General features: G+C 40.7%; 2 long non-coding RNA genes across 2 annotated transcripts; both read left to right on the top strand.

Annotated features, from left to right (window-relative positions):
• Positions 1-3,234: 3,234 nt before the first annotated feature.
• LOC140255185 (uncharacterized) lies at positions 3,235-17,013 on the top strand. The gene is made up of 3 exons (XR_011904425.1): positions 3,235-3,432; positions 6,625-6,678; positions 16,442-17,013. It is a non-coding gene; the product is annotated as an uncharacterized lncRNA (long non-coding RNA).
• On the top strand, positions 10,556-15,230 carry LOC140254955 (uncharacterized). Its single transcript, XR_011904343.1, has 3 exons — positions 10,556-10,603; positions 11,662-12,241; positions 12,348-15,230. It is a non-coding gene; the product is annotated as an uncharacterized lncRNA (long non-coding RNA).
• Positions 17,014-21,972: the final 4,959 nt, after the last annotated feature.

Genomic DNA, 21,972 nt, shown 5'->3' with positions numbered 1-21,972 from the left:
ATGATTCCATTTGAAATAAAGTGGAGAATCTCACCGAATTTTAGCTCTGCAAAACACAGCAAAGTATGTTTCTCATCCAGCATAAAAAGGTGCCATTTGTTTGATATCAGTTTGATGAATTATTAATTTTATCACAGCGAAGATGACAGCTAATATTAGAACATTGAATTATTAATTTTCAAATGTGGCAATAAAAAAGCAGAACAAACACAAACTGAGACACATTTTAGGTATGAGTTGACTTGCTTACATAATCCGTTTGAGAGAACAAAAACAGCAGAGAGAAATATTTACGTCTTGCCAAGCAAGTGCTTCTACCTTCAAGATTCAGGTATGATTTTTAGCCTTACTTTGGAAACAGTATTCTCTGATGAGCAAACTTAGCTGACTGGATGCTATACGCCCTCCATGTCTGTTGGCCAAAATATCATTTGCTTGGATGAAGATACGGTTTGGGGGGTATTCAGGCTGAGGAGTAATATGGAAGCATGCATAACTCTGGTAGAGCAGTCACTCAATTTGTAGTACTAGCAAGTTGGAAAGTGAGTTACTTGTTGGGAATAGCATTGAGTTTAGTCTTTTGCCCCTCTTCTTTCCTGTTGTTATTTTCACCAATGCTTGTTGCTTGCTGCAGGGTAAATGAGCACTTTAAGGCTTGTTTCTTTAAAAATGTTACTGTTAGATTTCAGTCTTAAGAGTCAGCGCAGGATTTATCTGGCTCTGCTGCTGCCCTACAGACTAATACTGATTTTCCTGTCCAGTGTCTCCTTTGCAAATATTCCTCCTTTCCAACCCTCCAGATGAGATGGGAGCTTTGCAGCCTTTCTTATGCCGTGGCTAAATGTCATAACTATTTTTTCCTATTATTTGTTTTGTTTGTTTTTTTTTTTTTGGAGAAGTGGAGATTATTGCAGTGCTGTCCCTGAATGTGAACAGGAGTTCAAAAATAGGCACAACTTGTGCGCATCAGGGAAGCTGATCAGTATAGGTGGATTTTTGAGGGCAATACTCCCATGCGAAAGAAGGGAAACAGCTGTCTGTCCCCAAGCCTCATTGGGAATTAATCCAGCTCAAAGCTGGATTAACTTCTATTTAAAAAAAAAAAAGCCCACAAACTTGTATTCCACTGCCACATATGGCGATTATTTAGACTGCAAATATTAGGCAGGGCTAGCTGGTTGGGTACTAGAGAAAGACTCCTTTAAATCACTTATTTTTATCCTGTTGGAAAAAACGGGGTGGAGGGGAGAAAGCATCTGTCACCCATCTGAGTTTGGAGAGAGCTGAGCAGTGCAGGAGGGTGATGGAACATCTCTAACATGATGCGAGGTTGTGTGGAGCCATTGAGGGAGGGCAGTGCAATGCTGCAAGGCAGCACAGTCCGTGCCCAAGGCCCTACCCTTCTCCTTTGCTCTAAATGGACTCATGTCAAAAGAGAAGGAAGGCTTTCAGTACTTACAGGGGGCTTATAATAAATGTGGAAACATTCTATAAGGGGTAATGGTTTTAAACTTGAAAGAAGGTAATTTTAGATCAGGTGTAAGGAGGAAATTCTATACTTGGAGGATAGCAAGGCCTTGGCATAGGCAGCCCAGAGAAGCTTATGGTCCCCTATACCTGGAGGTGATCGAGGCCAGGTTGGATGGGACCCTGAGCAGTCTGGTCTGCTGGGAGGTGTCCATCCCAAGGCAGAGGCTGGAAATGGATGATCTTGAAGGTTTTCTCAACCCAAGCCATTCTATGACTTTATATGTCGCTAGGACTTTTCCATTTCAGAGTGACATATGATGGTCATTTATCCGCCTTGGGAAGAGCAGTGAGACGTGCTTGTGTTTCATTCATTTACTTGTTCATACACAGGAAAACAAAAAAGAGAGTAACCCTTTTTGCCTTTTTTTGCCATGCAGACTCGGCAGGGATTGAAATAACTAAAAGGAGAAAAAGAAAATTGTTGGTTTTATTAGAGCAAGTTTCAAGGTCTGTCTGTTTGTTGCACAGTCCAAGTCTCAGACAGCTCAGCTCAGGGTCCGTACCATCAGATGGGCATTTCATTATCAAAAATACCAATAACTGCCATGGAAGAACTGTTCCCATAGAGGACCCCAAAATCTTTGTGAGCGTTCTCCTCTCTGGTCTATCCCCCCCAAAAAAGAGAAGAGCTGGAAAGCATTAAAAGATTCTTGCCACCTTTTAAAGGTGATTCTTAGTATGCGGTTTTGAATTTCTCTGGTTTCACACATTGCTGGTTATGTTGCCTATTATAAAGGATTCAGTAAGACACACTTTCTCCCAGTGGTATTTTATTTTGACACATCTCAAATGAAAATACAGCTCATTATCTTATACAGAATTCAAATATGTTGTCACCTGGTTTTCCTGCATTAAAATATGATTCATTTTCACTGTAGGTATATGAAAAAGCAGAATGACTCTGTAATAAGCCTATTTAGTAATTTATTTATGTATTTTTGTTCACCTAAAATGGGGCAAATGTCAGGCTTTGTCTTCTTTTCAGATGTCTTTGTGCTCAGAATACAAGCACTCTCGTATCTTGTCCTGCTGTTTTCTTTGCTGTGATGGTTTTGGTTCTCGAGAGGCATATTTAAATTTTCATAAGTAGAGTAAAACTTTTCAGGAAAAAAAAAAAAAACACGAAACAAAATGCTCAGAGACCTCATTTCTTTGAGTTTTTTAAAGTATTATTTATCATACACCGTGAAATATCTCAGCCCTGTTGGGGCAGGGCTTTGTGATGGGCCAAAATGCAAAACCCTTTACAGGACACAAATCAAGGGCTTGATTAAAAGAGATCTACCCTTCCACTGTGTTTGGTGGAGTTTCTACAGCAGTGAATGTGGGTTTTTTGAACATTTTTGGTTTTTTTTTCCTCTTTATTCAGTTTATAAGATATAAAGCATGAAAACTTGGCTCAACTGGGTGTGCCAGTCTGTTGAGTTTACCTGATCCAGAAGGTGTTTTAAATTATAGAACCCACAAGAGATCAATACTTCTCAAAACATCACCGGCACATCGGAACGTGTTCAAAACAGTATGATTTTGTCAGGTTCCCACAATACCAACCCACAGCTGAAGAAGCACGTCCATCTGAGCTCTCGATTAACCAAAACTAGCGTTAAAGAGGCAACCTCTGATCCGCGCGTTTGAATTTCAATCTTGGAACAGGCTGCAGAGGCTGCATTTAAAGTTGGAATTTTGTTTCATTTTCAGGAGAACGGAAGAGCTGGCAAGCTGAGACACTACCAGTACTTTGTGGAAACCGACATATGAATTTGTTCTACAAATGTGCCAGGGACACACTGATCCAACAGTTAGATCACTTCCAGAAGACGCGGAGTTAGATCTCTTGAGTTCACTTCCAATTGCTGACTACTACTATCCAATAGAAGAAAAATTCTGCGTAAAGTAAACAAGGTAATTAATTATAGTGCCGAGCGATATCCCAACAAGAGCTCCCAACTTCAAGCATTGAAAAAAATAGATTAAAAAACAAACGGTAAACTACTTTAATCCTTAGAACAAAGAATGTTCTTGTTGGTTTTGGGGACTCGAGGTTGCAGATGGGCTTTGGATTTGTGTGCATGATGGAGGTGAAGCAGAAATAACAAACTGAGATTAGATTTGGTGATAAGAAAGTGGAGGAGGGGACTCTGCTGTAAGGACAGACGGGACAGCAAGCATGTAAGTGAACACATTAACTTCATTTGGGAATGTGTAAGACAGAAAACCTCTTGAACACCGTGGTTGATGACCTGTGCAGAATTATTGCACAGAAAGACCTTTTTACCTTTTTCACATGTTTTTAAATTGGCGTAAGACTCACATATAATGAAATATCATTTCTTTTTGGCAGTACTATGAAAGACCGGTAACTTTAAGGTCTGATGTCTTCACTGTGTTTTTGTTCTTGAATGTAACTTGCTGATAGCAGGCCACTTTATTTGAAAAAGAGGTCCAAAGGTAAAACACCTCTATGAAGGAAATAAATATATCAGTGACGAGGAAATATAGCGGCAACAGCAGTGTGTTATCATTTATTCTTTGTTTTTGAGTAGATCAGAGGAAGACTGACTGTCACTGCGGAGGGAAAAGGGCATGAGAATGAGCACTGCAAGAAAATAGTCTCATTAAAACATTCCTCCTTCTCTGGGATGAATACAGGGGAGTAAAAGTGTTCCTACAAGAACTGTATTATGCAGTGATTTTAAATATGGTGTGAGAATGAAGGACATATGAGCTGCAACGAGAGAACCAAAGAGGAATTATGTGATGTGTTCAGGCTGGGAGCGTGCTTCACATGACAGCAGGAAGAGAGGAAAGGTGCAGGGAAAAAAAAATCAGGATCTGCTCTATTTTGAGCCATTAATGTCAGCCATGTTGGTGTTTTGTAGCTAGTTACATTTGCCTATGGTTCCCAGGTGCTCCTAACATTCAACTTTGCATCGTCCCCTAAACATTGGAAAGATGTCTCTTTGTGAATGACCTGTAGCTTTGACATCACCATAACTAAAGAGTTTCCTTTTCCTTAAGTAATGGTGCCGACTCTAGAGGAGCAGAATGCTGTGAGCTTCTATTTCCAGTCTGAGGACAGTTCTGTGATAGGTGGAATAATGCCAGAACCTACTTTTCATTAGACTGTGTGATTTGACTTTATCTTGCATGTTCTGAGTGGTTTGAGCGAATAAGTCACGCCAGAATTTATGGGGTTTTCATCACTACAAATGAATCTTCATCATTACTATGTGGATGTAAGTATTCTTGGGCTGCAGAAGACAGCGAGACTCACCATGCCAGCACAAAGTGATGCCAACTTGTTGCCTATTACTCCCTTAACAATGACTCTGGGCCACTAAACACCAGGATCCCATCGGGACCTTCCTGGCCATCCCATTTTGGGTTTGCAGGACAGGATCTTGGTCTTGTGTGAAAACCACTGACTAAAAATTCTTCCTCTTTTTTTCTTTTACCTTAAGAAGAGGAATGGCCAGAGCCCACCTCCTTCTTTTTGGACCAGGCTGCCTTTCTAAGCGCAACAAAAAGCAACAGAAGTGGCAGGGAGAATGAATACATTTTCCTTCACTTAAATCTGTCTTTTTGGGGGGGGTTTTCCTCCCCACCCCCTCCCCATTTATTTTGCCATTGGAAAAGTTCTGGGATTTTATGCACAACTTCCCAGGATGACAGCGAGACCCTCATGACCCAGCAGAGAGTCCCACTTCCCACCTGGGTACCTCTGGAGAGTGACAAATCTCTTGGATGTGCTCTCACATCCCGGAATCACAGGCCAGGAACATCTGTCTGTTCCTTCCCTTCCTTCAGACTGCCCTGAGGAGGGAGGGAGGCAGGCAAGTAAGGATATGAAAGGCAAAGGCTCAACCGGTCGTGTTACATTAGCCAACTCAAATAATTCCTCTTGGCTGTGGAAACAGCCTTCCCATCCAAAGCTGTCTTTTTTTTTCTTCCCTTTTTCCTCTCCCCCCCCCCCCCCCAAAAAAAAAAAAACAAAACACCAAAACACCCAAGAACAGCTTATTTCCAATTTGGGGCAGGTTCCTTGGCTGTGGGCCATCTCTCCCCATTGCCTCTCTGTGCTACTTCCCAATGCCCCTCAAGTGACCTTACTGAGAGCCTCAGGGACCAAACTTTACTGAACAGCAAAATCAAAGTATGCAAATGAAGCTCAGATTATTATATATATAATGATGATAATGTTTTTCCTATGCTATTGCCTGTGCCCAGCTTCCTTCCCTATGACTCTGAGTGCTTCAGAGCTGTATATAGCTGTTGAGCTGAAGCACCCAAGGATGGCTCTGAAGCAGGAAGAGAGTTCAATCTGCAGGCTGGTTTTCCAGGCACTTTCTTTTCTCATTCTCCACAAGATAAGATGATATTCCTCCGGATCTTGCTGTTATTATTTGGGTGTCTCTACTTCATAGCCAAGGGCAAATGAATGCCTTGCGCAGCCTCTTCAGTCCACTCTAGTTCTATTTTAGGCTGAGAAGACTGTGCTGCTTGGATAGATGGGTGCATTTCATGCCAAAAGCTCAGTTTTTCTGCAAAGTTAGGCATCTCAGTTTGAAGACATAAGTACAAGGTAAAGCTGTTTGAAGGAGTGCATGAGTTGCTGTCAGATGTATATGGCATTAAGTACGCATCCTGACTAGGCACTCTCCTGCAAAGGAGAAGAGATGATGTTGGGCATTTTAATGAATGAGAAGATGCATATTATGACACTAACTCCTATCCACAGTACCAGTTCAACAGGCATTTAAACACTGAAGTCTGAACTCTGCATAACCAATGGGATCTCAGTGAAGGATGTGCAAGAACACTTGTCTGAAGACACCTACTCTTTATTTTTACTACAAAGTCAATTAGCATTTCAAAGCAGCCATCTGACATGTACAACGTCAGGAGCCAGATGTTGGCATTGTGATATTGTGATATTAATTTAAAAGGAGAATTTTTTATTTTTTTATTTTTTTATTTTTTTATTTTTTTAAATGTTGACTTCCCAAGGATTAAGTTGGATATTCTCAATGTAGTTGAAAAAACAATTTACATTCCCCAAAGACAAACATTCTTGTTTTCTGTTTGGTTCTATAGCTCAGTGATTTCTCTCTGGAGGAAGCACAAAACGGAAAGAACTTCTGGTCTCAGGTAAAGTTTCGCTTCATCTTATCTTTCTAAAAACATGCAACTTTTCGGCTGTTTCCATTTTGAATCATAGAATGGCCTGGGTTGAAAAGACCCACAGTGCTCATCCAGTTCCAACACACTGCTATGTGCAGGGTCACCAACCAGCAGCCCAGGCTGCCCAGAGCCACATCCAGCCTGGCCTTGAATGCCTGCAGGGATGGGGCATCCACAGCCTCCTTGGGCAACCTGTTCCAGTGCGTCACCACCCTCTGTGTGAAAAACTTCCTCCCCAGATCCAACCTAAACCTCCTACAATGAAGCTTATACATAATTTATCTTTATAAAAGGAAGTTTAATAAGTAAAATTTGGGTTACTGAGGTTTTATCATGTCGCACTGAATCCTTTTTCATCCCCTCATCACGTGTTTAAACTTAGTTTGGGACTCTTAGGACCAAAATCCCTGCTGCCTCCTCTCTGGTCCAGGCAGACTGAACATAGTCGCAACACTGCTCTTTGCTGGTACGCATCCTTATCCCCAATGCCAAGAAAAACCCTTCCCCTCTGTGTTTTCCTGTTAGCAATACTGGTATGGAGGCCAAGGACTGACAATCTTCCTCTTAATTCTAAAATCTTCTCCTCCAACAGGGAAAAAGGAAAATGATTGAGAAACCTCTTGCTATTGTTTGGTTGTTTGGTTATAAAGGGGAACTGAACTGCCAAGCCACCATCCCAACAGCCCTGAATCTCTGTTTAAAAATATGGGCGAAAGGAGAGAAAAAGAAAGATCTATTGTTGTTATTATCATTACAGACTACCTTTATAATATATACCTTTATAATATTCCACTTAATATTTTATAACTCTGTATCAGCCACTGCAGTCACCGAACAGCATTTCTTATTTATCCAGTCGGACTAATTTGCTTTTATCAAAATACTTGAAAAATAATTGTCTTACCTCTCCTAGGACATGCTACAGGGTTTATGCTCTCCTTGCTATCTGCATAGTTCTAAATCCTCATGCATTGAGAGCAGAATAGGCTTTCTGTGTGTAGCAATTTCTTATGATTTCTAGGCTATTATCCCCAAATCCTAATTAACCATTATTAAAAATAATGTGGCCTTTTATACCACGTGAGATATACCAACGTGATAAGATACGGTGTTAAAGTCCCAAGTATAATGTCATTTCGCTGCTTTACTTTTCCTCTTTTATTAGAGATTTCTAACATAATAATACTGCGTTTTCATCCAAAGTGACAGGATTCAGTACGTACTTTGTAGTCTGTGCTCTGCAAACTGCCAAAACAGAGTCGTTGGATTTAGTTTTCTAATAATCATACAGCCATACAACACGCCCGTACATGTCAGGAACTGAAGGAAGCAAATTTATACACAACAACGTGTGTTTTGTGGATAGCGATAACCCACCCAAATCTAATTTAATCAAATATTTAAAGAGGTAATAATTAATTTTTTAAAGGATTGAAGTGAACCGTAACTAGGAAGAAATGTTATTGTTTATTTTTAATGCCAGAACTGTATTCCTGATGCGTTTTTAATATTTCATTAAGGTGCTAACTTTCTTAGTCTATTTTTTTCAAGTTTCATATCTCACTGATTTATTTTTTTCTTCTGAAGAAAGGTAGAATGCTGTAGGGAAACACAAAGCTCAGAATGATGCATCCTTTGAGGAGCTCTTCTTAAAACTAACGTAAGTCGTTTTATGCAGAAGTCTTCTTTAAGCCTTTCTGGACAGGCAATCTAAAACCAGAAGTCTTTTAAACAAGCACAGGTACAGCACCTGGTTGTGAGCTGGGCAAAGGGTTCTTCTTTCAGCCAGTGGATGTGTTCTGTCTCCAAGCTATTTGTCATCATTCTTACTTTCCGAAATAGATATCTGCAAGAAAGGTTTTAAAGCCCATTGCCTTTCAAACCCGTGTTCTGCCCTTCTTCAGTCCTTTGCTTTTTGTTTTATTCCTTCTTTTTGATTAAGCGTCTCTCACGTTTTTGAGCCTTTCATACTCAAACTGTGGAAGCCTGTTTATTTCACTCCGGCTCCAGCCCTAGTTAAAGGTGTGAACGACCAAAGTGGAAGGGGGCACACGCACATTAACACTGCCGTGGAAAACATCGCCTGACAGATGGATGCATGTTAAATGGGTGTTTGAAGAAAGGTGTTTGCAATAAAAATCCTGACTATGGCATCAGAGGAAGACCACACACAATTTTCTACTTTTATTTCTGTATTATAAAGGGGTCAGGCTGGTTCTAGTTCCTATGCTTTATACTGTCACTTACTCCTATTTGCTATTTTGTGTATGCTCGTATTTGATACGTAATACTAATAATTTATATATTACTATCTGCATGTTCATTTCAAAGTCTGGCTGTTTTCAAGGGTCCAATCTGCAGCACGAGGGTCTGAGTCAACGTATTATTAATCACTGTTTTATTCAATAAACAAAATGGTGAAAGGATAAATTTCTCCAGTTTCAATCACCAGTTCTTGATCTCTGGGGGATGCTCACCTAATATGTAACAGTTATGGGGCTGTATCTATGAATATGATGTGCAGATACATCCTTGCTTGGGTTTATCCACCTCTGACCAGCCCTAAGAACTGAAGCATTCTGGTCGAGAATTGAGGCAGGTGATTGGAACTAGATGATCTTTGAAGGCCTTTCCAACCCAAGCCATTCTATGATTCTTTGAAAGAGGAACTGTAGACAAGACATTGTTCTCTCAATTTCTGTTCCTAAGTCCTTAGCTGTTTCCTGGATGGCTAACAGGACTCTTTAGGCACTGCATTTTCTACCATCTTTTCCTAAAATATTTCTGACTCATTTATCTCCTGCCTACACAGCGAACTTTTGTGCCCCCTGACTTAGGCTGAATTGGTTTCCCTGTATGTACAAACAGAATGTCTATTTTTTTTTGTCCTAATTTCATAATTGCTATTTCTATTGGTTTGCTTCTTTTAGTTTTCTTCCACTTGACTATCAAGATTATCAAGAAATAAAGCATGATTCACATCTGCATATAGTTGACGACCTTTAGATTCAAGTCCATTTATATAAACCAGCAAATACGAAGGGATACGTCATAAGACCTTGTAGGCACCCAAACTGTCAGTGAATTCAGCCTGAAACTGGTTTGTTCAGCTTTTATTGAGACCTCTTTGCAAGCCGTGCTTGTGTTATGACAATGGATTGTTTGCAGATTCTTAAAATGTCCTGAGTTGGTGGAAAAAAGGGCAATTTTTTCTCCTTACAAATACCACTTGACTTTGAGAGGAGTGTTTGAAGCTACACAACCAGAAGAGGAGCATTCACACCCGCTGCATGAGTGGCTCAAAAACCCTGTCATTTCTCTCAGGCCCAGCTCCAGCAAGCACTTACACACATGCTTAACTTTATGCACACGAGTAATCCCATTGATTTAATGGGATTATTCCCCTATGCACAGTTACGCAAACATAAGTGTTTGCAGGACTGGGGTCTATTTCTCTTGCGATGATTTGAAACCTGTAGAAGAAAACGCTGTATGCAAGTTAGATATTATTTAATGGCTACATATTAAGCTAGAATATTTCTGCTGAAATTGGTGAGGCTGTGCCAGTTTCTTTCTGGCTGAGAAACTGTCCTCTTCTGCGTGCAGTGTACACACTTAGCTTGCTAAAAATCGTGGCTATCACAGCATAGAAAGGTGTATGGGAACTGTTGAGTCACAGCCTGAACCACTGATTAAGCACCTGGGGAAAGGACCTGGTCAGCCCTGACAGCACAGCTGAAGGCAATTCAGCTGCTTGATTGGATGGGCTGCAGCCTGGCTGCACCTCTTTCAGACCCCTTTTAAGGGCTGACTGCCCCTGGGGAAGGCTGTCTTTCTGGAGATCCCTCCTTGGTGGAGTTTTCCTCTGTGAACCTGGAATCTTCTGATACAGGTAAGCAATCTTCTTCCTTCCATAGTACCTTCCTATCATGCTAATCCTTTGTCATTACACCTCTGGTGAAACACCTTTCCCTATCATACCGATCTGTCTAATTGCCTTAAGAGAAATGGAGAGGTAATCAATAGTAAAAGTACTGAGAGAGAAAATGCTCCTTATCCAGAGGTTGCTGTATTTTGAAACTTGATTTATAACTTAATGATGACTTCTAGAAAACATTCTGCTATGTGCAGGATATCCTTCCCATTAATGAAATAACGCTATAACTCGTCACTATTTCACATATGTGGAAAAGGCTTACTTTATACATACATATATACAAATGAAGATATCTATACGTGTAGAGATGCGTAGTGGGAAAGTACTTCCAAGTATCAAAAGATGATGTGTAAAAATGGGTGTCTGCATGCACAGGTTGAGCACTGTCATGAAAATAACTCTGGTATTGAACTTAAAGTTGCCTCTGACTTGGATACTTGTATAGTCTTACTCCACTGGCACATTCAAACACCTAGTGGGATATGCTGGGCATCAGCGTTCAAGGTTTTATGTAAGGTAACATCTGCTTTGGTCAGGCAGTTAATTAAATGTGTTAATTTTCCATACAACCAACAGTAGTGACAACAAAGTGGAATTTTATGACATTTCAAGGTTCCCTTATGTGATCACAATGGTGGATGGCACCCACACCATCTTTCACAGCCCTTCACTGTATGATGCTTCCTTTCCCCTCTGGAAAACTTCAGTCTTTGACTCTGCAAACAGTGCAATGTTAATACATTGGTACTACTTGCTGGGTATTGCCAGTTGTCCCAACTCCAATCCTGAAAAGCTGTTTGGGCTTATTCCCATACTGATGTTGTTTTAGTCTGAAGATGAAGCAATTTATTTGCAAAGCTACTTTTAATTTTCTCCCTCCTGTCTCACATTTCTTATGAGAAATATTCAAAGAGCAGATCTGTAGGATGGAAATAAACTAGTATAGTATTTTTAATAGATATTGTATTCGTCAGATGTAGAGTTACAGAAAATTATTTCCTTTTCCTTGATAGTTCAGTTTGCTGCGTTGCAAGATGACAAATTCAACCTTTTCCATAACATTGCTACTTCCATAACACAGTAATAACTCAAAGGCCTCGGGAAAGATAAGGTAAATGGAGATGATTCATGGAAACGGCTACAAAACCTTTTTAGAAATAATGGACTGACAAATATGAACAATATTTGAATAATATAAATGGACTAGACAAGCTTCCTCTCCACCGAATGGATAAAACACTGTGAAGAAACGTGGAAGAAATGTAAAACAACAAGTTAAGTGTATAAGGACTGACCGAAAATGAGTCACACTCCCACGCTTTTGGCTCACAATTTGAAATACTTGTTTTTTACTTGATTGGGTAGCCACTAAAAGTATATAGAAAGCTTTGTTTGAATTTGATCTGTCACTTTTTTTTTTGATGGGTGACAATGATTTTATGACATGTGTCACATAGTGTCACATCATTCAAAACGCATTAAGTCACGCTCTATCCCGTCACTTCTGAAGGCAGTAATGCTATTCAACATGACGTGACATGAGGAGATGTAACACAACTCAACAGCTGAAAACATAAAGGGAAAGTTTGGTAGGTAGGTGTGACATGGGTTCCTGAAACTACATTGTAGTGAATCTTAGGAGGGAGATCCCAGGAGCTAAGTTTGTAAAACATATCTGTTTCTTGGCTTGTGTCTTTAGGATGATGAGCTCTGGGTTCATGTGCACAGAGGAGCAGTGGGTGGATACTACAGTCATGACAGCAGTCTCAGTGGGCTTGGTGGAACAAACCGGCTCTTCAGGAACTACTTGTTGGAGAGTCTTATGCCTGAGAAGAGACAAGACTGGAACTCTTTATGGCTTGAAACATCAACACAGTCTAGTTTCACATTGTTTTTCCTCTCACCATTTTGTTCATGGAGCCTAGAAATATGGATTCTATAAAATCTTTGGGTACTGTCAGAATTGGAAGCTGAAGATAAGCCAAGCTTAAATTCTTCCTAAACTCCCCACCTGGAAACTCCCTTTAACTCTTAGATGTACTGCTAACCACTGAACATTGCAAACAGGACACACAAGTGCCTGTGAGACCTGATGTGATGCCCAAAAAGCTGCTCACAGCACTGAATACAAACAGAAGTGCAGGCCCAGCTTTCTGAAATTATTCAGCATCCTATTTTCACAATTTCCTATTAACTTCCTTCATTTCAGAGATGCTGCTATTCTTAAGGCCTGATTTTTCCCTGTTGGTTGCATTGGAAGACATCCTTGATGCCTGGAGTTTCCACCATGTTATAGGGCAGCTGAGAACTCATCTGAGTAACGTCCATTCACCTCTTTCTTTTGTTCTCTGTCTTTTAAATATTCAGCCTGCAAATAATTAACAATATCTTGAAATTCTTCCACCTTTGCAAGCAAAGAGAAACTTGTGTAAATTCTCACTTTGTTGTCACACCTGTTGGAAATCACTGTTATAACTTAGGTGTGAAGGAACGTGAGTGAACTATACGTAGTAAGAAAAGTACACACACCAATCTCAACTTAAGTGCATCACCGCTGCTATAAAACAGACAAAACTACTTTGGTGACATTCGCCGTTACTGTACGTTGACAAGTTCCCATTTAATTTACTACATATGGTTCTACGTCTCCATAGCTACTCTCGTGAATTCATTATTCATTAAATAAGTGATGAATTTACTCAAATATTGCAGCCACATGGCCGACACAAATGCATTCTAATATTATTAACACGTTGCCAACTTGCAACTCTTCGAAGTCTGAGTAAATGTTTTGACAAGAAGAGGCAGCAAGAACAAATAAGTAGTAGCAGTCTAGATGAAGTTCAGCCATAGTTCTAACAGCTTTAAAGTCTTAACAGTGTTTTCACTGGGGCAGTACCAGATAAATTGCTCTTATGTGTGCATACAAGAGACTAAAATTCCTTTGAAAGTTTATAATTTCTCATGGGAAAACACAACATAAAAGTTACTTTTACTCATAGAAAAACAACACCATATTTTCCTGTCAACCTTTGCTGTTGGGAATTTCAAACTTTTTGCATTTTTTCCCTGTGATTCTTTGTCGACCCGGGGGACAGGCGTTTACAACATAATTTACTTTCAGCGTGTCTCTGTAAATCATTGTAATACTTTCTATGGCGAGGAAGAAAGAAAACGCTCTCAAGTTGGGCGGACAAAGTACTTTTCTGAGCCTCCAACAGCAAACTAAAAACACCTCGGCTTCAGAAACATGGAGAGATACAGGAAAGTTTTACGAGGGTTTTGCATGAATGTTTGTGTTTAGAGGTTGTAGCATTTATTAGGAAATATTTATTGAACTGTATTTACTTGCAGTAAAATATATGGAATGCCTGGAAAGTAAAAAAGTGTGTTGGTGGTACAAATTAAAATCACCAGCATCTCGTGTTTGGGGAAGGCTGTTATTTTTTCCTTGCTGTTATTGAGGTCTGTTGTTGTCCCTGTTGTTGTATGGGCTTAGCAGAGCTGTCTCGGATTAGGTGATTTAAGCATGGCCTCCCATAAAAAAAAGCTGGAAACCTGTAGAGCCTTTCAGCCTCACTTTTTGAGGCTGCTGCTAATATCAAGGCTCATTCAGTTTTACATTAGAACTTGATGACTTGCACATTGGTTGAACCTTCACCTTTTACAACCTTAATGGGGATTTATTAGCTATTTCACAGTGTGTAAATTTGAATCTAGGTCAGATGAGGAAGAAAAATAGGGCAAATCTGGGCCTTAAGTATAACCTGCATATAATATATCAGGATAAAAAAAAAGGTGCAAAATTAAACAGATGATTAAAAGTGTCTAGAGCAGTCAGAGTTTGAAAAAAGAGCTTGATAAATTAGGGGTGTTAGCGGGCTGCTTTTTTTTTCCTCCCTGAGTTCAAACTCAGGTGACTGGTGAAAGTCTGGTTTCCACACAAATTCAGCAGATTAAGGAGTTAAAATAGCTTGTTAACCTGTTTCTGCTAACTGCTCGCAAGAGGAAATGTAACACAGGTGTGTTTGATATTCGCAAGATTAAAGCTTTTGTCTACCATCAAATGTTCGCCACATTAAAGCTGTTTTAATGAGGTATTGGAAGATAATGAATGTAAGCCTCTAATTCACTGCAGAAGAGACAGCTTGCCCCTGCTCTGACCTCACTGCAGCCAGGTATCTACAACAACATATTAGTCACATGCAGACCCAAAGCCAAAATAGCCACTGCCTTTTGCAGCACTTATCTGCTAAAAGCAGAAGTGCTTCAGGTGCTCAGGGAACTTTTCTGCTCAGCATCCTGGTAATTTAAAGTCAGATATTCCTAGAGTGATGGTTCCCATCCCTTACTATGTGAGGGCTGCCTGGAGGAGGTAAAAATGCAAGAGGCACAAAGGAGGGGTTTTTACAGTGCCTGTGGATGGGGGAGTGAGTAAGGGGGGAAAAAATAAGGGCGCAAATTAATGCTATTGCTCAATTATCATTCATCTCAACACTTAGAGATGCTTCGATAGACAATAGCAGGAGTGAAGATATGCTTTGGAGGGCTTTCTGGTTAGTCTGGTTCTGTATCTAATATCTGATGGAGTCACCCTCCCGCAAGGCGAAGGTATGCTGCTGCGTCGTTGTTCTTAATAGAATAAGCTCCAAATAAAAATAAAATAAAGATCCCGAAAGGTTCTCCAAACCAGATTTATTTTGGCATGCGTACGCAGGAAACTATGTACTGTAGCAAGTTTTAAATACTGTATTTGGACACTAATTCTCAACTGCCGTCATCAGTTTGCTGACAGCCATCTGCTTGGACCCTGCTCCTTCCTCCCATTCAGCACAGCTAAAGTAAAATATTGACAGAAACAACTTCTGCAGCAAAAGTGGAAAAGTTAATAACATAACTGAAGTCGCATAGGATTTTTTTCTCTCTCTAATGTTCTGGAGCCCTCCTCCAATTTTGTTTTGCTCGTGCCTTTATTTAGAAGAGTCCCACCCATCCTAAAAATAGGAGGCTGTATAGCCGGATATCTTTAGATGAACAGGTTACCAAGGAGAAATCTATAGTCTTAAGTGCCTACCAGATAGTTTGTGCGACTTAATCCTAACGAGCAGTGCACGTGCTCTTGGGGAGCTGGCACACTGTGCGGTACATTGTCAATCAGAGCAGCAAAAATGTTGTCATGGTGCGGCTGCTGCAGAAAGATGCAGAGGAACATGCAGCAGATTGCTAAAATAGTGATGCAAGGAGCCCATGCAACACCCTGTGTCATGCCTGGGGCTCAGGGCTGCCTCGGTGCTGCTGATAGCTTTGTTCTGCTCATGGCTTGTGCTATTCCCCACCTGAATGAGTTGGAGCTGCCGTAGCTCAGCACAAAGCAGGCTCTACCTTCAGCTCTTTGCAGGAAATGCCATTAAAGCTCTTGCACAGGTCACAGGGCAATGCACGATAGATGACTTCACCACTAATTAGTTCAAAAAGAAAAGTGAATGTGTGCCTACATACACACAATCACACGCACATATACGTTCACATAAATAATTTATTTATCGTATCTATTTATAATACATGAATCTTTTATATTTTATGGCAATACCATCATGGTTTTTAGATTTACATCTCTTATTAAATTCCCCACACAACAAAACACAACGCTATAGAAATATATAGCCCTGCAAACTGATTCAAGACTTCTAATCCAAGTGGTCTTACTGTCTGCAATATTCCTTTCTAAATTGTGCCATTACGTCCCACAAATTGACTTGCAGTGAAAGATAATTTCTTTTTATTCTCTTGCAGTGTTGCAGCAGAAAGAATCTTTCCCATAAAGAACAACGTGACAGTTTTCGCATTGAACCTTCTGCCATGTATGTCTGTGACTGCAGATACACGCACACCCAACCTGGAATCAGCCCTGAGAGTAGATGGGTATGTTTGATGAAGGGGTCAATTAAAACCTTTCAGCACACTGTGTCCCAGATGCTGGACTACGCAGCTATGAAATATGGTGAGGATGGCCCACCAGCCATATCGCTTTAACTCGTAGGTTCTCGTTCTCAAACGACACAGGCATAAAACACATCATGAAACCAAAGATCTGACTGGGGACCACCACTGGGTCAGTGGGGCTGGTTCGGCTTGGGATCTTAGAAATCTTCCTTTTCCAGCCTTAATGATTCTGTGAGTCTATGACTGTAATGTCAGAACTGGTGTGAACTAAATACTGTATTTTAACTTGCAAAGAACTACATAAACAAGGCGCTATTGACCAAGAATCCATAGGGTTGGTGAAGCTATAGGAGTAATGAAATCCATATTGCAAATTATTTTGCTCCTACATCTCCAATGGAATTAATGATGTTCACAAAGATATTAATCCCTGACATAGATGAATATTAGGAACAATAACTGTGTAATATTTTAAAGAACTGTTTATAGCACTTAAGAAACTTTCAGACTGTGGTTATAAACTTAAGTCCTACAGGTAAATAATATAAGAAAGTAATAAGTTATCATACGTTCTGGATACTAAAAGAAGCAAAACACTCAACCAAGTCCAACTAGGGAATGTTCTGTTGCCTGATGTGACATAGTGGCATCTCAAAGATCGGGGTGTTTCTCAGCCATTAAGAGCACAGAGCTCAGCACACCTGGCAAGGGAACACCTGGCCATAAAACCATGGCCATGACTCCAACCAAAAAACTGCATTAGAAGAGGAAAATTGACATAGGTCTCTTCTGTATATCTTTCCCTCTGAAGTGTAATATCTATCTTCAAACTGTTTCTTGGTATAGCATCTTTAATGCCAGCGCTTATGTCAGATGAGTCTACAGAGATGTCGATTGACGTCACTGGAGAATCTACAAGTTTTCTATGAGCAAAGTGTCATAAAACAGACGAATAAACCAAATTCTTCTCTCTGACTAACATAGGACATAAAACATGCACGCAGCTCTGCACAGCCATATCTAATTGTAAGGTCATGCCTTTCTTTAACGAGCTCTCTAAAAGTTTACACCAAGTTTCCTCAGTGAAACAGGTAGGGTCTCATTGATCTCCAGCCAGGGCTGTCATTAATAAGAGGATGGGGTTCCAATTTCTGATTAATGAAAACTATAATTACGTACAGATAATGAAGAGAGAGACACGTTTCCGTGTTACTTTAAACAAAGAAGAGTTAAGGCCTTATCTTAACTATGCATTGGCACCGCAATGCGAAATGGTCATGCAAAATTAATTTTTAATGTGTTCAATTTATATTAAAAATTTCTGCAAGTGTGTGATTTTTTTTTTTTCCTTCTAAGGCTGGAGTGCTACTTCATTTACAATATTCCCTGAAGGTGTTTTTTTTTTAAAGAGACTCTTAAACTGAAGCCATTTTAAGGGTTTTATGAGACATTATGTGAGCTTTCATATGCAAGTTAGTCGTTAAGTACCAGATATTATATTCTGTAATATGCTTAAGTGATATTAGAGGCTGTATATAGCCTGCAGTAATGGCTATTGCTGCTTTTTTAATTTATCAAGAAAATGCTGCTTAAATAAGGAGCAAATCAGTGCTTGGGTGTAGAAAATACAAATGTACAGGAAGTAATAGTATCACTGCAACACACTTGGCATGTCCAGCTCCCCAGCAGAGCAAACACCAAGTCTGCTTTCCCCTACTCCTGTTGACACACGTGGAAGACCCACACACGCGGTGATGGAAATACGCAACAAGAGAGATGTCACTGAGTCTCACTGAGCAGTATGTGAGTGCTGCTCCTCAAGACTTCACTAGATTTAATATTATGCCCTCCGTTAACTGGGCGGGTATTTTTTTTTTTGGTACAATCCTTGGCATTCAAACAAAGTAGCGTCTCACATTTGGACACGGACCAGTGAAGTCTTTGAATGTTCATCCTACAAAGGGAAATATTTTTGTTAAGCTGGATTCATTGGTCAAGCTATAACAGCCAGGATAAAAAAAAAAACCTCACATGGTGAACAAACTTGCTGTTTTTCCTTTGGCCCCTCTTGCTGAGAAATAAGGAGGAGGAAAAAAAAAGAAAGAAGAAACCTTTAAGCTGACAAGCCTGATAGAAATAGAAAAGTCACTTCACTTTACTTACAGATGTGCTTCCTGCTCCCTGCTCTGACACAGAAATAAACCCTTTTGCAGTTGTACTGCATGGAAGTGGGACACAGGCGCGTTTTGCCCTGCCCACCCCATGCAGTTCTCCCTGCTCTGAGCACGTAGTGCTGCCTGGAGCCCAGGGCTCATTCTCTTCCCTCCGACCAGGGACCGCAATTCCTTGCCCAGCTGCAAATTCCCACTTTCCTGCCGTGTTATGATTGAAGAAATGTATTTTAAATGAGAAATCATCTTCTCCATTTTCTTTCTCGCACCCAGCTGCTGTTTCCCACTCTGATTCCTGTTTTGGAGCCATAATTAATGTGGTTTTTTTCTTCTTTTTTTTTTTTCCAAATCACACCGTCCTTCTCTTTTGCTCCTCCTGGTTCTCCTCACAGCTGCAGCTCCTCACTCCTCCTTCCATCACCGTCTCTATCATCCTCGCTCTCCTCCCTCCCCTGGCTCACTTAAATATTTCAGAGAAAAGCAATCCAGCTCCATCCAGGCTTCATGGCACTCCTCTCTTCTCATCTGCACTCATTCTCACTTGTTGTCCCTGAGAGGAGCAAGGTTCTTGGCACGCTACAAGCTGCCTCTCTAACAAACCTGGCCTCAAATGAGCTTAAAGCTGGGCACCAAATAGGGAACTGCCTTGAAGAACGGTTTTGTAGGCATTGCATGAGCCCAGGCTCTCCAATGTGATGCAGCAAAAGCCCAGGACAAACATCTCCCCAAACCCACCAGCTCTCTCCATCCTGATGACCTGACTTTAGGCTCTTCCTTTTATCACGAAACCTTCATTGATGGCTCCTTGTCTGTCTAAGATCACAGAATGCTAGTATGGCTTCCATAGGAAGGGACCACAAATATCATCTAGTCCCAACATTCAGATGAGGAAAATATAGGATTTTCCAAGGGAAACGTGGTAGCATTTGCCGTCTACACCCATGCATGGGGATTTACTACGGTTGTAGGACAAGTCTGCCATGTGGGCTGCCCATCATTACAACTTTAAGGTGGCTTTTGGTTTTTGCTGGGGAGTTTGCTGCAATTCCTTCCCACCTTGTTTGGATGAGGATGTCACAGTGCTGCCAAATGCGTTTCAGTTCAGCTCTTTCCGTGGCAAATTTGCAGAGAGCTGGACTGAAGGCCAGTAAGAAATAACAGCATCAACGAAAACACACAAAAAAGAACCAAAAAACAAACAGAAAAGAACAACTGAAAAATAACCAAGCAATCAGTATATTTAAACAGCAATATATTTAACAAGTCTATGAACAACTGAGTCACCTCCTCTCTCTGTTGAGCCCAAGCCTGAGCCCCAGCAGTCTGCCTGCAGACCCTCTTCCCCAGCCACTCCTGGGCTCTGATATCAGGAGCCAACTTTTATCCAGTTTCAAGCTCTTTCACATGCTCTAAACCATTTCACACATTTCCCATGGGTTAAGTGAGGAAGACTCTGCACAGAGTAGTGTCCATTTGGTCAAAGGCCAATGAGGCTCTTCGACATTTACCATCTTCAGTCCTGCAATCCAGAGCTTGAACTGGCTTAATCCACAGGAGATGACACCAGCATCTGCTTCTCTTCTCTTTCCCAGCCCTTTGCACGCGTGCACAAAGCATCATTAAATTAATGAAGATATTTTCCCACCCTTCACCTTGGTGCATGCAGCTCTGTGTCCATCTTCTACTCACCAGCTATGTGCATGCATGTGCATATATGCACTTCATGTGTGCCAAGGTACCTTCCCTCTGTTACGTACAAACAGATGTTCCTATATAGAACGCATATTATAAATCTAAATCAATGCAAGAACAGAGATCTGAATAAATCACAGCCAAGTTGCAGCTTAAAATAAACATTCTGGGAAAAAATAAATAAATAAGCAAATAAACTTTCTTTTAAAGAAAAAAAAAATAATTGGCAGAATGTTTATTTATTTAACAACAGCCATGCAGTTGCTTACACTTACTACAAATGTTTTATCTCTTCTTCCTCCGCACCTGTCCCTGAGTGAATAGAGCCACATCTGTCTCATCTTGGCATAACAAGCACACATCTACATCTGCGAAAGATGATTCCATCTTTTTTTTGTTGTTGTTGAAGGAAACACTGTCTACTTTTACACTCCTGCAGCCTGCTAGGAATTCTTGCACAATGGATTTTGTGTCTTGCAGGAAGGCTGCTAAATAGTGAATGGTGAGTTTGGAAATGATGCAACAAAAGTAATGCCCGATTTGAAGAACAAATAGTGAGACATGGATGTAAATATGTGTTTATTCTAAACTTTAGGGAGACGACAGATGCATTGTGATGCTACCTTCATGTTACTGTCTCTAGCACAGCAGATTCTCACTTAAAAGCACTCAGGAAATGAGAGCTGTAAAGTACAGGGATAGAAACTGGATATAGACACTTACACCCATCAGCTGCTGAGTCAAAGCCTGGGTGAATTTGGTAATAAGTAAAAAACTTATATTTGTTTAGTAGCAAATATAACATGAGATAACGGGCTCTATGGTGGGTTTGGATCTTTGGCCAGTATTCTCAATATCTTTTGTTTGTCCCTTCCCAACAAGATGTTCGTGTGTGGGAAAGGGAAATGCTACTCACAGGGGATGTGCAGGGGGACGTGTGGTCAAACCAGGCAGCCTGCAGTGGTGGAATGAAGCATCAGAAGGGTCTCAGTCCTCTGGGAAAGCCACAGGGTCAGCACGGCCAACATGCTCCTGGCTGAGAGCTGCCTCTTGCTGTCCAGGGTTATGTTATTAATAACACTCAGTAGCTCATTAAATAAATGAAGAGGTGAGCTTTGGCTGATGTAGTTAAGGGTTTAATGAGGTAAAATAGCGAAATAGCCAAAAACCTCTTGCTGACTGCACCGCCAGTGATACTGAACTGATGAGTGGCGGTGGTGTTATGAACTTCTTTTATGGGCCTGGCTATCAAAGCTGAAGCAGAAATAAAGGTAAAGTGCCCCAGAGCTCCTCATTCACTGATGGGTTTTCTGTACCATCGCCTGGAACCAGGGAGAGCATCAATCCAGCAGCACTGTGGGACCTCAGGTACCCAACCCAGACTATGTCATGTGCAGTGCCAACAAATCTGTGTCTGCTGACCAACCAGGGAACATGATATTTTCAATGTGCATGGATGGCAGAGAGATTTCAGTGAGAAACGAGGCCTGGCCAGGAAGTAGAATCTTTGTGCATGGA

Source organism: Excalfactoria chinensis, chromosome 7, assembly GCF_039878825.1.
Source record: "Excalfactoria chinensis isolate bCotChi1 chromosome 7, bCotChi1.hap2, whole genome shotgun sequence".
NCBI lineage: Eukaryota > Metazoa > Chordata > Aves > Galliformes > Phasianidae > Excalfactoria > Excalfactoria chinensis.
The sequence above is the reverse complement of the archived record's forward strand: the minus strand, read 5'-3'. Positions and strand labels throughout refer to the sequence as shown.